Raw genomic sequence first — 15,250 nt, 5'->3', positions numbered from 1 at the left:
CCAAAGTATAGTAACCGGCAGGCAGGCAGGCAGACAGACAGACAGACAGACAGACAGACATGGGTGATTTCAAATAATAACAAGTTTCATGGTGACTTTAGATGGACACCAGCCAAAACCTTTGTTGCAGGACTTTCTATTTCAATTTATTTTCTGTCCCTTTGTCTCTTTCCCTTTGTCCTCGCTTTCTGTCTATGCTTGCCATTAAGGAGACGACTGTATCAGCTGGCACTTATCAATGTCAAACACATCACCTCACCTGTCCTACAACGCTTGTCATTCGTACCCTCGCTTTTGGTTATTCATACTTTTTAAGACATCGACAAGCAAACCATCAGCAGAGTCTGAAAGGAATGTCTCAGATGAAAAGATTTCAGCTACAGTTCAAGAACAAACAATACAATTAAAAAGTTTTGTGAAATAAATGATTGCATGGCATTGTTCACATGTATTCCATCATTTTGTTTTTCTAAGGATCCAGAAAGCTTAGGTGCGGTGATTTCTTGCAAGCAAGGACCCCCAGCCGTCCTTGCAGAACTGTAAACAACACGTGGTACAGTCAGACATTAAGGTTAAAATGATAACACAGAAAATTCCTGACGACTTGTTTCCATTGTGATCCTATGTATTCAATTCAACAAAATCATCATTTGCATAAAGCAGTTACACACAATACATATCATCAGCAAACACAAAACACAATATGTACAAATAGGTAAAACGGCAGCAGTGAATTAGCATTTACCTCCCCTTGTGGTCCACTCCTGATAGATGATAGGCCAATTTAGAAAGAAATCAGTGATTCACACCCTTTGACCCATTCTGGTCGGGAACCCGTTTTGGTGTTTGAAGCATCGTGTTATACTTTAGCTACTGAAAAAAATACAAGCTCTACAAGCTACAGCCGCGCTATGAACTTTTGAAGAATTGTGAAAATGTGGTGCAAATCTCTGAATATATATTCTTTCAGAGCGAATGTTTTTAACTCAAATCTTTGCTTCTGGGGGGGGGGGGGGGGGTCGCTGGAACAACATATTTTCTGATGACATGCAAATGTTTGAGAACCACTGATATAGAAACATGGGTTTTTTTCTTCCAGAAAACCATGAAAATTTAGAAGGCGTTTGTAGAATTGTCTTCAGGACAAAATGTATGTCAGGGCATTCCACAGAATCATCCCATGTTTGTTCTGAATTTTAGTGGTACAGAGCATGGTCACTCCCTCTAGTGTTGTGGCTGTGTGTGTCACTCACTTTGGAGAAGTAGTTAGACAGGTATGAGGGTATTGAGGACATTGTCCCTTAAATCTTAAATACCGGTCCCATTGGTATTTGCTTAACCCTGTCTTCTACCCTGAGCCATCCAAAACAAGCAAAGTGTGTTGGAAATGGGCAGGTCATGGGCTTACGGCAGAGAAGTAGCTGTGTCAGTTTGTTTTGGGAGGTCTAAAGCTTAGTTTTTTAGTGACTTTGAGGTGTGGAAACTGACTCCTAAGGCGTTCCCGGACCACACTTTGAAAATGTATGCCTAAACTAAAGATCATCACCTGGAATGTAGTATAATGTAAATATGTTCTTAAATACATGTTTGTGTAAATGCATTGATTTAACTTTGAGGTCGACAATGATATCAACCGATCACATTCTGAACTTCCCAGAATAGTACACTGGTTTTGACTTTTGACACTATAATTAAACGTGAGATAAAATATCAAAGTGAGATATTATAATACTGAGGGGACCAAAATAAGTGGCTCTATTTGTTTTCTGTCAGATGTGTTTGTCTGTTGATTGTTTTAGTTTGTGATTATAATACTTGCATTCCTGTAGCCCATAAGATGATAGATGCCTTTGAACTAAGATGAAGGTCTCCAACTGCTAAAAACTTCCTTTACAAATCGCAGCATTCTGTTTTTCATGGCCGACTATTAAAATCCAGTTGATGGCAAGATGGTTCCTGGGGTTATGTAAATGTGTGTGTGTGTGTGTGTGTGTGTGTGTGTGTGTCCTTGATTGTGTGTTTGCATATAATGGGGCTTCTGTCATGCACGACTGCTTTGGCCTTTCAAGAGCTCAGCTCAGCTTGCAACACTGCAAGAACAGCAAACAGGTCTGTGTGCCATAAACACGCACGCACACACAGGGCTCCTATCTGTTTCAGAGTGTAGGTATATCTGTGTCACATGGTCAAGTTCGCACTAACAGTCACATCTACAGTGTGTCAATTGACCATATTTTTTTTACAATGTTTTCTCACCCACACCTTTTACAGTAGCCGTCTGTCTACAGGTGCAATAGAACATTATGCAGACTGCGTCCAGACGTCCACCGTCCATCTTGCCAGCAAGGTGGTTGCGAATGCAATGAGCACTAACTATGAGACCCTGCAGATCGTGTCTGTCTGTCTGTGTGTGTGTGTGTGTGTGTCTGTCTGTCTGTCTGTCCCGCTGTGACACCACCCGCCCGCCACCAGAGGGCGCAGCTGTAGCACACACACACACACACACACACACACACACACACACACACACACACACACAGTAGAAAACTTAAAAAAATGACTAACTAAAAAGAAAAAAAAAGTAAGTAATTTATTCTAATTGTTGTTATTGCAATTTACGAGCTGCGTTCGCTTCCCGCGTTTGCGCGTCTTACTTGTATAACTACAGTAGGTGCAATTTCCCATTGACAGCCCATACATCCAAACAGAAAAGTCCTATCTACAAACTCCAAACTCACCAACATTGCAGCTGTAAGAAAAGCTTGAATTATTCTCTTTCTTTCTGCAAAGTATTTGTTTCATAAAAATCACACCAGTGTGAACTGAGTGGTGCAACTCCCGTCTATTGGTTCTCTGTATCGTTCCAATTTGTATCGTCCAATTTCTTCTCTGTATCGTTCCAATTTCTTCTCTGTATCGTTCCAATTTCTTCTCTATCGTTCAAATTTCTTCTCTGTATCGTTCCAATTTCTTCTCTGTATCGTTCCAATTTCTTCTCTGTATCGTTCCAATTTCTTCTCCTTATCGTTCCAATTTCTTCTCTGTATCGTTCCAATTTCACGCATGCGCACACCACTCGTGCTCATGACAACAGGATACAGGTACACGGACATTGCTGGTTGTACCACTCTAGTGCCCCCTACTGGTATAAATAAGTCACATACTCGTGCTCACTTATACAGACAAACAGGTACACGGACATACAGGTACACAAACAGGTACACGGACATTGCTGGTTGTAGGAGTGGTTGCACCACTCAAAAATCCACCGTAGACATGTTATGAACGAGCTACTTGTTACGTGTCAAGAAATTCCTTGCAGGTGATTATTAAGTGTAAGAGTTTGGAAGCGCTCGTTGGAAATGCTTAGCACCTGTTTTGGACATAATGCAGGAGGCAGCAGGACGTTGCTTTACTGATAACGAGCACTTCCAAACTCTGACACTTAAAAAAAGAATCATCTGCATGGAATGTCTTGACAGGAAGTAACTCAACAAACACTTTGCAAATAAAGAGAATAATTCAAGCTTTTCGTACAGCTGAGAACGAAAATACATTGCATGGATGCAACTGGGACGTATCCTCAGTGATGTATCCCAAGTCATCGGGGTGATCAATTCCTGACTTACGTCCCAGTAGCTACCCTCGATCAGACCCACTAGGGAAAGACCAGGGCCACACAATCCGTTGGAACCACTCCGGAACTACTATGCTGGGACTGACAGGTACAATTCTGGCATGTGGAGGGACTAGGCTCTGTGGGTTGCCACCTGTCCGGGCCCCTCCTACGTCTCACCAGGTCCACTCCTGCTCTCACCAGGAGTACCGCGAGGACCTGTGCGTTGCACCAGACTCCCAGCACCAGACACTTCATTCAGGAGTGGTGGATTCTTGAGCCGCAATGGTTCCGCAGGCTCCACCTGGGCAACGATAGCATTGCAGGCTCCACTTGCGGCTCGAATGGCCCTCCTAAAGGCCTCATCGAAAAAATTTGGGCTTCCTACTCACAGAGGATGCAGGCTGGGGCACTAACCCATAGTGCTCCCGGGGTGCTGTCTACATTCCAGCTGTCACCCGTCTCTCCAGACTATACCTGGTTGTCACATAGTCTATTCCTATGAGTCACTATAAATAGAATCCCTCAGAACGAAAATACATCGCATGGATGCAACTGGGACGTATCCTCAGTGATGTAAATGTTGCAACGCTGCAATGTTGGTGAGTTTCATTGTTTAATACAATCAGATAGGACTTGTCTGGTTGAATGAATGGGCTGTCAATGGGAAATTGCACCTAGTTAGCACCTTTCTGGCAAAATGGACACGGTCTGCATATGGTCAATAGAGGGTATGTGCATGCATAAAGTGAGTGGCAAAGTGGGTAGCAATGTGAGTTTAACGTTGTTTAATGAAAAATAGGACTTTTATGTCGAGGTCAAGGCCAGAAAGTAAGTCGTTTTTTTGCCACTCATTAGGCGTTCCCGCATAACTTCCGGGGGTGATGATGATGATGTCATGCACATTTGGGATTCCTTGGCCACTGGTGTGAGTCATCAAAAATTGGTATCAGCGTCGTACCTAAACAATCCCTTCTGGCCTCCCTCCCCTGTTGCTTGCAGCATAGGGATATTATTATTCTATATATCCATACCGTCTACGGCGTATATAAAGTATATGGTTAGCTCTTTATACTAGGTGTGTGTGTGAGCACAGCTGTCATTGTTAATCCTAATGACAGAGAGGAAGTGCTGTGCAGCAGAGGGCCGTTGGTTTGTCACTGTGTGTGAGTGATAAGCACCCTGGAGAGGGGCTGCTTATCAGTTGTGTGTGTGTGTGTGTGTGTGTGTGTGTGTGTGTGTGTGTGTGTGTCGGGCCTATTAGGTCTGTTGTCAAAGCAGTGCAGCTAAACGTACACGGATGTCCATTGTAATCTGTTCAAAACGTTGAATAACAGGTGTTACTGGTTTACTAGCCTCGGTACCAGGCTTTCATTTTTGTTGGTGCAAAAATGGAAAGCCTGGAGGAACGCATTGGCCGCTCTGGTCTAAAAGTGGAGTCAACCCTTCCGGGTGGGCGTCGCTCCAAATGATGTGACATAGCGCTGCACTAGGGGGGAGAGGAGGGGCCGGGGGTGACGGACAGATCGATGAGATCCAATCAGGACGTGCGCAAATCTGAGCCGCGACCCGCCCCTCTAGACCAGAAACCTAACACGTTAGCTCAGGCTACTGGTTTAGTAACCTGTGTGCATGGTTCTCAACCTTTGGGTCGGGACCGCCACAGGGTTTTTTTATGGGTGGGGGTGGGGGGAGGTCCTCAGATATATATCAAATTCAAATATGACATTTTTGGGGGGTCACGGCCTGAAAAGGCTGAGAACCACTGTTGTCCTGCTGTATTAATTCAGTTTTATTTGTTATAGAACAACCAGTTCCTTCCTAAGCCTCTTTAACCTCTTTCTTTCTTTCTTTCTTTCTTGGTGGGGAGGATGTGTTTTTGATTAACTTGTGATTTTGAATAACCTACAGACCTACAAACTTACAAGCTATATACGACGCACTGCGAGCTTGTTATTTATTTACTTGTTACAGGCTGGTTTTAACTGTATCTTAGTGGTACATTTCTTTTAAGTTATCTGGAACCTTTATAGCTCTGTAACTCTCAGAGTTATGGGGTGTTTGAGAACCAAATGCTTCATGTCCGTTAGTATTCTCTAACGTTTATTGTGCCAAGGACCCCCAAAACAAAGTTTTGTGCCATGGAGTCAGGGACCCATCCCCCCCCCCCTCTACCCTTTTACAACCACTCAAGAGAAACACGTGCCTTAGCTGCCGTTAAACTTCCCATGTGGTTCAGAATGTTCAGTTGTTGCTACAGTGCACTCCAGTGTTTCCCAAACAGTGGGTCGGGAACTATATGTCGGTCACGGGCCAATTGTTATGTGCTGCAAGCAAATAGCCCTGTCTCCTACTTTTTGTATTTTTTCTTCTTCTTAATATCATCAAAATTGAGTCAAAAACGAATTCAAACGTTTCTCAAAAGAATTCCATTAAAAAAATTAAGAAAAAATCCATTAATTAGTGGGAGAAAAAATACTTTTAAGTTGGGGAAATAGCTGAGCTAAGAGCTTGTAGATTGGCTTGTAGATAGGCTATTTTCACTATAGTGTGGATCGCGGGGAGTCATGCTAAAACATTTTGTAACTCACTAGTCCAGAGAGTGGACGCAGGTGGACGCAGTGCAGCAGGTCTGTGTGGAAAAGATGACGTTCTAATAAACGCTCAGCTGCAGGCCCTCACACAGTTGAATGGGTACGGTGGTGGTGGGAGACATGTGCCTCTGACCCCCCCCCCGACATGTTATCTCATCATAGCACACACGCACGCACGCACACACACATGCGTACGTGTTGTATCTCATGCCGTTTGCTTCCAGGAAGGGGACGAAGTGGGGAGTGTCACATTTGCATTGCAGCAGGAGGCAAGTTGCTGATTTATGACCGAAGAAGACGCCCTGTGTGTACATGTGTGTCTAACGGGCGGTGCTCATATGCCCTCCAGCATGTCCGTCCATACGTACGCACAACTCCTGTCCCTCCTCTTCCTGTTGACAGTTGCAGGGAAATGGCGACATGCCACAACAGGAGAGCTTGCAATATTCACGTGGAGCACAGAGGTTGCTGCGTGTGTGTGTGTGTGTGTGTGAGACATGAGACACATGAGACAGTATCTCCCTGCTTTCTTCTCTGATGCATTATTATCCTATAAATAAGCACAGATTAGTGCACCATGAAAGCGGACAGGATGGTCAATAGTGCCCTTGGGGTGGTGTGTGTGTGTGTGTGTGTGTGTGTGTGTGTGCGTGTGCGTGTGCGTGTGCGTGTGCGTGTGTGCGCGCGTGAATGAGAGAGACAGACAGACAGATACTCCGGGGTGACAGGGTCCAGAGGACAGCAGTCAGACAGACAGGAACACAAGGCCAGGTTCTAGACGCCATGGTTGGCTGCTCTGTGTAGACAATATGTTCTTCGTCAGGCATGGATTAACTCCTACCTGCATCATACCCTGTTCTGTTCTGATCCCTTCTGTGTCTCCATCACACCTCCACCTCCTCCACCAGGGCTCCTAATGACGGATCTGTGTCTGACATCTGTGTCTGGGGGTCTGAAACAGACATTTGTGTAATCGATGGAAACGGGGCTCTGTGTGTGTGTGTGTGTGTGTGTGTGTGTGTGTGTGTGTGTGTGTGTGTGTGTGTGTGTGTGTGTGTGTGTGTGTGTGTGTGTGTGTGTGTGTGTGTGTGTGTGTGTGTGCGTGTGCGTGTGCGTGTGCGTGTGCGTGTGCGTGTGGATGGATGGATGGAGGGTTTGTTTGCAGAAAGGCAGAGGTACAGAGGACATTTAGGGATAGTGAGTTACTCACATCCACACATCCACACACGCACACAGGGGCAGTATAGGCGGTTGGCTAATGCTTTGTCTAGACAGTCAGAGGTCACTTCATTAGCAAGTGATGTCCCAACCCCCCCGTTCTACTCCACTTGGGTCCTGCAGACACTGAGATGTTGTTCATCAGATGGACCTTGGTGAGGCTGCTTTTAGGGTCATCCCACCAGGAGGGCCTTGTAGTCAGCCCTGGAAGCCATTATGTGCAGGTGACCGTTCAGCCTGGGGGACAGAGTGACCTGCCAGCAGGGAAACATCCTGTCAGCCATTACGGTGCGAGATGTGGAACAGTCGAGCGGCACCCTGTCTATTGATAGAATGGACTATTTTAACAGCATACTGTGCTCATCTGAACCACTTTCAACCTGGCTGGTTGCCACTATTTATTGTAGCACTGTCCATTATTTTCCCATATTTCCCATATTTCCCAATATTTAAAAAGTCTGTTGTAAAAAACACTTTTCCAAATGAAATAAGAAAAAAATCATAAATGTTTTGAAAATAGCTGTTTTTGAATAGCCAACGTAAAAATAGGATAAAGTGACTTAAGTGCTTAAGTAAAGGGTATATCGTATAATTGTGGCAGTTGTGGTTGATAATTGATATTGCATATCGTATAGCTATCGGGCAGAAGATAAGCTATCTTATCTTCATATTTTAACTTTCTTTGTTTTTTCAGGAACGCCCTATACTTACAGCGTCACACAAAAGTATGAAACGTATTAGATCCGAATGCTCGAAACACAGAGCTTGTAGATGTGCTACTTTTGCTTCTTTTTTTTTATCCTGAAAAGTAACAGTTTGGGACATACAGTATGAGGTTTCCACCTGACAGGAGCACTTTAGTTTCACCTTGCTATTATTTCCACCCAGTTTTTAGAACACTTTTCCCAGATGAAAAAAAAGTAAATAGTACAGGATAAGTGCCTTAAGTGGTTAATTATCGTTTTGGCAGTTGTAGTTCAGATTGCATAAATTAGTCGATGGAAGTTACGAATGCACAATGCTTCAACCATTGCTCAACAGCCACATGTGGCATTACAAGAGGCTTGTGTGTGACCAAAGACTCCTTTATAATTGCGAAGGACAAAGTGGGCAAGATTCCCTCATCGCTACTCTTGCCATGTCGTCACAGTGAAATACAAATGAAGAGTTTAATGAAAGGGAACTCAGCAAACAGAATCGGGTCACTGGCTGAAATGTATAAGGGCCACTCGCTGCCCCCTCTCCTCTAAATGTATAAGGGCCACTCGCTGCCCCCTCTCCTCTAAATGTATAAGGGCCACTCGCTGCCCCCTCTCCTCTAAATGTATAAGGGCCACTCACTGCCCCCTCTCCTCTAAATGTATAAGGGCCACTCGCTGCCCCCTCTCCTCTAAATGTATAAGGGCCACTCGCTGCCCCCTCTCCTCTAAATGTATAAGGGCCACTCGCTGCCCCCTCTCCTCTAAATGTATAAGGGCCACTCGCTGCCCCCTCTCCTCTAAATGTATAAGGGCCACTCGCTGCCCCCTCTCCTCTAAATGTATAAGGGCCACTCGCTGCCCCCTCTCCTCTAAATGTATAAGGGCCACTCACTGCCCCCTCTCCTCTAAATGTATAAGGGCCACTCGCTGCCCCCTCTCCTCTAAATGTATAAGGGCCACTCGCTGCCCCCTCTCCTCTAAATGTATAAGGGCCACTCACTGCCCCCTCTCCTCTAAATGTATAAGGGCCACTCGCTGCCCCCTCTCCTCTAAATGTATAAGGGCCACTCACTGCCCCCTCTCCTCTAAATGTATAAGGGCCACTCACTGCCCCCTCTCCTCTAAATGTATAAGGGCCACTCACTGCCCCCTCTCCTCTAAATGTATAAGGGCCACTCGCTGCCCCCTCTCCTCTAAATGTATAAGGGCCACTCACTGCCCCCTCTCCTCTAAATGTATAAGGGCCACTCGCTGCCCCCTCTCCTCTAAATGTATAAGGGCCACTCGCTGCCCCCTCTCCTCTAAATGTATAAGGGCCACTCGCTGCCCCCTCTCCTCTAAATGTATAAGGGCCACTCGCTGCCCCCTCTCCTCTAAATGTATAAGGGCCACTCGCTGCCCCCTCTCCTCTAAATGTATAAGGGCCACTCGCTGCCCCCTCTCCTCTAAATGTATAAGGGCCACTCGCTGCCCCCTCTCCTCTAAATGTATAAGGGCCACTCGCTGCCTCCCCTCTCCTCTAAATGTATAAGGGCCACTCGCTGCCCCCTCTCCTCTAAATGTATAAGGGCCACTCGCTGCCCCCTCTCCTCTAAATGTATAAGGGCCACTCGCTGCCCCCTCTCCTCTAAATGTATAAGGGCCACTCGCTGCCTCCCCTCTCCTCTAAATGTATAAGGGCCACTCGCTGCCCCCTCTCCTCTAAATGTATAAGGGCCACTCGCTGCCTCCCCTCTCCTCTAAATGTATAAGGGCCACTCGCTGCCTCCCCTCTCCTCTAAATGTATAAGGGCCACTCGCTGCCCCCTCTCCTCTAAATGTATAAGGGCCACTCGCTGCCCCCTCTCCTCTAAATGTATAAGGGCCACTCGCTGCCTCCCCTCTCCCCGTCTTTCTCCTCCTCACCCCACCTCTCTACTCGCCCCCCACCCATGCATGGCATGCACAACATGTCTGATCCTACCAAAAAGAAGATTAACAAAGCCCTGCAGAGAGACGTAATCTCTCTGAAAACATTTGACTATTAGCATTTCAACATGCTTGCTTCTAAACAGTGGAGAGTGCCTCTGTGGTATGTTTAATAACACACCGAGCTCCTTAAGGTATGCTAAATGGAGGCTCTGGTGCTACTGAAGGCATTCCAGCATTGTAAACGTAAAACAATGGGCCTTTTGCAGCTTTTCATGCCTGGCGCGGAGATCAGCGCTTCAAATAAACTTCAAGAGGGAATTCTTTCTCAAAGGGAACGGCCTTGCACTGCGTTGTTTCCGACGGCAGTAAAAAGGCTTTTTTTCTTCTTTTTTTTTTGGGGGGGGGGGTGGTTTGGTTTCATGAACATAAATGCCTGTGAACTTCAGCTGCACAAATTGTGTTTCTCAAAGCGTCGCACCAGAGTGGCTTATTCCAGCAATGTACAAACAAGCACGTTGTTTGCACAGAGTGTGTTGTCATGAGATAACATTCCATCTCTGTGACCTCTCACTGTCGGCTCATTTAATTACTTATCTGTGTTCGACCCACAGTCTTTATAAGTGAATTGCACTTCATGTTCGCCCCTAAGTTGTGTTGCTAATCCTTCTGTCCCGGTCTCCGCAGAATTTCCTAAGTGAGTCAGGAGAAGAATTTCCTGCACATTTCTAAAGAACAGGCATATTTCTATTTCAGGGGCACTATTTCAGCACGCAGAAACTTTCCCAATTTAGTAGAAAGGCACTGAAGTGGCCTTAAGTTCATTGTTCCATATAGGTTAACACGTGCCAACTGTGCAGCCACAAAGTAAAATCCCCAGAGCTCATTTACTCATTGAGTGTGTAGAAATGTAACCAAATGGATCTGTAAAGGTCAATTTGATTACATTTCTACACTATCATTTTCCCAGAAGCCCTTGCAGCCCAGTGCACGGGTCGATTTAACGGTTACGTCATCATAACACGACGGCCTCGTCACCAGTTCCGCGACAAATCCGCTATTTCTTTTTAATTATTAAAAAAGCGAATTAAACACATAAAACAAATAGTGGGTTTAGCGTATTACGCAGGGGGAGACAATGGATTAAATAGCGTGGAACGCGGGATATGCAGTCAAACTGTTTTCAAATACAAAAAGAAAGAAAATAGAATGATGCTCTACATTCGGATAGTAATCATTGCTATAGAGTGTTTGATCGGTATCAGGGCTCTCTCCAACTCTCCAGTTCTTTAGTAATACATTTGCAGGGGAGGTGGGATACCGATTTTATCAACTCATGAGAGAGATTGTTTTTGTTGTCTCCACCAGGCCGAAGGCATGTGGGGAGAGTATGTTTTGCACTCCGTCCGTCCGCGTGTCCGTCCGTCCGTGTGTGTGTGTGTCCGTCCGTCCGTCCGTGAACAGCTAATCTCGGCCACCGTTAACCCGGTCGATGCCATATTTTGCACACACACTCCCTGGATGCCAACCATGAACCTCTGCCCCAAACTTTCCAGAACGGCCTGTTATAGCGCCACCAGGAGGCCGCTTTGTGCAAAACAAGTTTTTGCACAGTACACCTACAGATTTTGTCCAAACATCACGCAAATTGGTACACAGTCTCTCTAGAGCCATTCAACGAAACGGGTCTTTCAGATTTATCAGACTCCATCCTGATTGGTTAAGATTGGCTTCCAAAGTTCACAGGAGTGCTCAGTTTCAAACAAAATGCTGCAAATCATGAACACATCGCGTGATTTCCGTGAAATTGTGCACCCACATTCCCACTAGGCCGAGGACGAAATGCCACATGAACAATTTCAACTCAGCCTCAAGGTGGCGCTATAACTGGCCGAAAAGTGTTTTTACCTCTAACTGCACGGATCTGTGGATAACCTGGTGGAGACCTGTGCCCGGAAGGGCACTTTTTCTAGTTTTGTTTGTTTTATCAGTAGCCTACAAATTAGACCCTGTATGAAATTTCACTAGATACAACTAGATAAATCTGAAAAGATATTTTCTGTTTACTAAAGAGCTGGAGAGATGTAGTGACCACTGTTACTGAACAAATAAATGTACTCTATAGCAGTGATCAGTATGGGAATGTAGAGTAATTTTATACTTATTTTAACAACAAATATCACTTACACCCCCTTTACATGATCCATTTGTAACTCTGAGAGAGCACAGATGAAACCAAATGGACCCGAAGGATCCACTTGGTTACATTTGTGCTCTCTCAGAGTTCAATAAACGCCAAAGGATTATAAAGTGTATAGTGTTATAGCCTAACTGACAAGACGTGACAGAGTGACTGAGAGATGGGGGTTGAGGAGGTATTAAATGCAGTATAGGTCGTCTAATGGAAACAGCAATTATCCTACTACTGGCCTTGTGGAAACCAAAGTCACGGCCGCCGGCCATCCATAATCACGCTGACGGATATGTAATCCTGGAATGCTCCATAACAGGGAACAGGCCAGAGCTGCTAAGTGCGTCCATCCTTCTGTCCATCGGTCTGTATCTCCTTACTAGAGTCGGGCTGATAATGGGTGTGGCCATAATATATCGGTCCGTATTTGACTTTTTTATGGCGAGGTTGATGTTGGCAGTTATACGTCCAAGGCAGATTTGCTTGTTCATCGTTGCATCATTGATTATAGTTGCATTTTCTTTTTGAAAATGTACTTTATTTTATCTATCAAATGTATATTTTTAACTTTCATTATTTAATAGGAACGTATCTTTAAGTCAATCAAATTGATTAGAAAATGCTGCACTTTCTTTGACAAAACATCGGCCGAAACATGGCATGGGTCAAGCTCTAAGCACGCACATCCTCCTTGCTGTTGTCCATCGCTCTGTCACTCCACTTACAGGGTCAGACACTCAGTCGCTGTCCGTCGGTGACGCCTTGTGATGAAGCCAGGCCATCGTTCAAATTATTTTTAGCGTAAAGTCCAGGCAACAGGAACTGGTAATCCAAGGAAGCTGTGACATCTGGCCTTCGGGGGCTTATGTGATTAGCAGAGGGGCTTGCCCTTAATAGCCCAGCGGACGTTCTTCATTACCTCCCACAGGCCGTCCATATTGGATGCTGGTCTGTGGGCAGGTTCGTGCCTTCCATGGTCGGCCTGTTACAGGCCCTATACCAATTTAACAGGCCAAGTTACCATGGAAGGCAATAAGAACCGGGCTGTCTTCTAATGCTATCACGCAGGGGACGGTACGTACTGTATACGGGTGGGTTGAGAAGGTGCAGTGCAGTGGTATGTTGAAATAGCTTACGGCGAGTGCCCAGTCTTGGAATATATACAGTATGCAGCAGGGATCCAATCCTGCAGTGTGAGGACTCGGATAACCAGATGACCGGAGCTATGAGTAATGCAAGGTCAGGACCACAGGGGAGAGAGAGTGAGTGAGTGAGTGTGTGTGTGTGTGTGTGTGTGTGTGTGTGTGTGTGTGTGTGTGTGTGTGTGTGTGTGTGTGTGTGTGTGTGTGTGTGTGTGTGTGTGTGTGTGTGTGGGTGTGTGTGGGTGTGTGTGTGTGTGTGTGTGTGTGTGTGGGGGGGTGTGTGTGTGTGTGTGTGTGTGTGTGTGTGTGTGTGTGTGTGTGTGTGTGTGTGTGTGTGTGTGTGTGAGAGAGAGAGAGAAAGAGAAAGAGAGAGGCAAGAAGGTGAGATGGAGAAAAGAAGAGAGTTTAACGAAGCAAGCGATGTTAAGTGTAGGGAGTGCTGCCAGCTCGCCTACTGAATTAATCATCATCACCGCTCCCCGGGCTAATAATGACAAAGTGACCAGGCATGTTTCCTCCTTCTCTGCTTTCCGTCCATCCCCCAAATAGACCCCGAGAAGTACATATGAAGGTCCTCCAGCAGGAAAAATTACCTCAGAAAAACAAAAAGCTCAAAGCATTTCTCCTTAATAGGATCAGAGGGTTTATAGTTTGTCTGTAAATGTGCATAAAAGGGGGGCAATTATTCTCACATCAAACAGTTTCTGGGGGTTGAGTGATTGTTGGTCCGTGTGTGTGTGTGTGTGTGTGTGTGTGTGTGTGTGTGTGTGTGTGTGTGTGTGTGTGTGTGTGTGTGTGTGTGTGTGTGTGTGTGTGTGTGTGTGTGTGTGTGTGTGTGTGTGTGTGTGTGCGTGCGCGTGCGGGGGTGCACGCAGTGACAATGGGAGCCTTTGAGATGGTCCCCAGATGATCTGAGGATAGATGTGATGTTGTGTGTGGGATGGGTGTTGGAGGGGCCAGGTGGAAGCTTTTACTATACTGTACATTGCTGGGAGTAAACTAATTGTGGTGGTTGCACTGGAAACTGTTTAAACAACATACCATTTATTGCCGGCTCTGGTGTAATCTGCCTTTGCACTGTAATAATCATTGCAGCACTACAAAGTACAAACAAGTCTGACTGTTAGAGAGAGGTAGATAAAGACAGGGACTATTTTGGGCAGTTGTTTGCTTGGAGAAGCTTTGCTTATTCCGAGGCGGGCCGGTTCCCAGGGAGTTCAGAGCAGAGCAGAGCTGCACATTTTGCTTTTTGTTTTGTTGCCTTTGTGATGTTGAGGTTGAGAGGGAGTTCAAGTGCCCCCCTGTTGTTTTGGCATAGTTATTTGCAATATGATCTTTTTTACCTTCTCAGTTGAAGGCTGTGCAGCAATGAACCAATCGTTCTTTTTGTTTTGTTTTTAGAAGGGAAATAGCGATAGTCCTTGAGTGTTTCGGCATCTCGAGATTTCCTGCAGACCCAATTTTGGATTGTCCCATGAAGGCATACTCTTATAGTCTTCAGTCCTCATGTTTACATTGCTGCAGATGGAAACGGACGGGAAATGGCATTTCCTCTGCATGCGTCAGTGGTCTGCATATGTGCTCCATCTAAAAGCGACCCGCCTTTCACATAAACACACTGATTGAAATGGTATGTTCAGCTACAATACATCAAACCTGCATGGTTGAAGTCTCAATGCCGAACAAGCAAAATCCATACGTAAAAAAAAAACATGTTACGTAAGTTATGGGCTTAAATCAATTTAGCAAACCAACAAATAGTCAATATAGTTCAGATAACACTCACTGAATCACTAAATTATGCATCAGGGAGGCAATGACGCTTTGAGTCTAATGATCTGCCCTGACCCAAGCAACTTAAACCCTATATGTACTGTACT

The 15,250-nt window shown here is 45.4% G+C and overlaps 1 protein-coding gene across 5 annotated transcripts in view; it reads left to right on the top strand.

Annotated features, from left to right (window-relative positions):
• The window catches only part of hipk2 (homeodomain interacting protein kinase 2), a 146,949-nt gene that overhangs the window by 12,071 nt on the left and 119,628 nt on the right, over positions 1-15,250 (top strand). The window lies entirely within an intron of this gene.

The sequence above is a fragment of the Protomyctophum parallelum genome (assembly GCF_964188405.1).
Source record: "Protomyctophum parallelum genome assembly, chromosome: 4".
Classification (NCBI taxonomy): Eukaryota; Metazoa; Chordata; class Actinopteri; order Myctophiformes; family Myctophidae; genus Protomyctophum; species Protomyctophum parallelum.
Note: the sequence above shows the minus strand (reverse complement) of the source record. Positions and strands in the feature narration are given on the sequence as shown.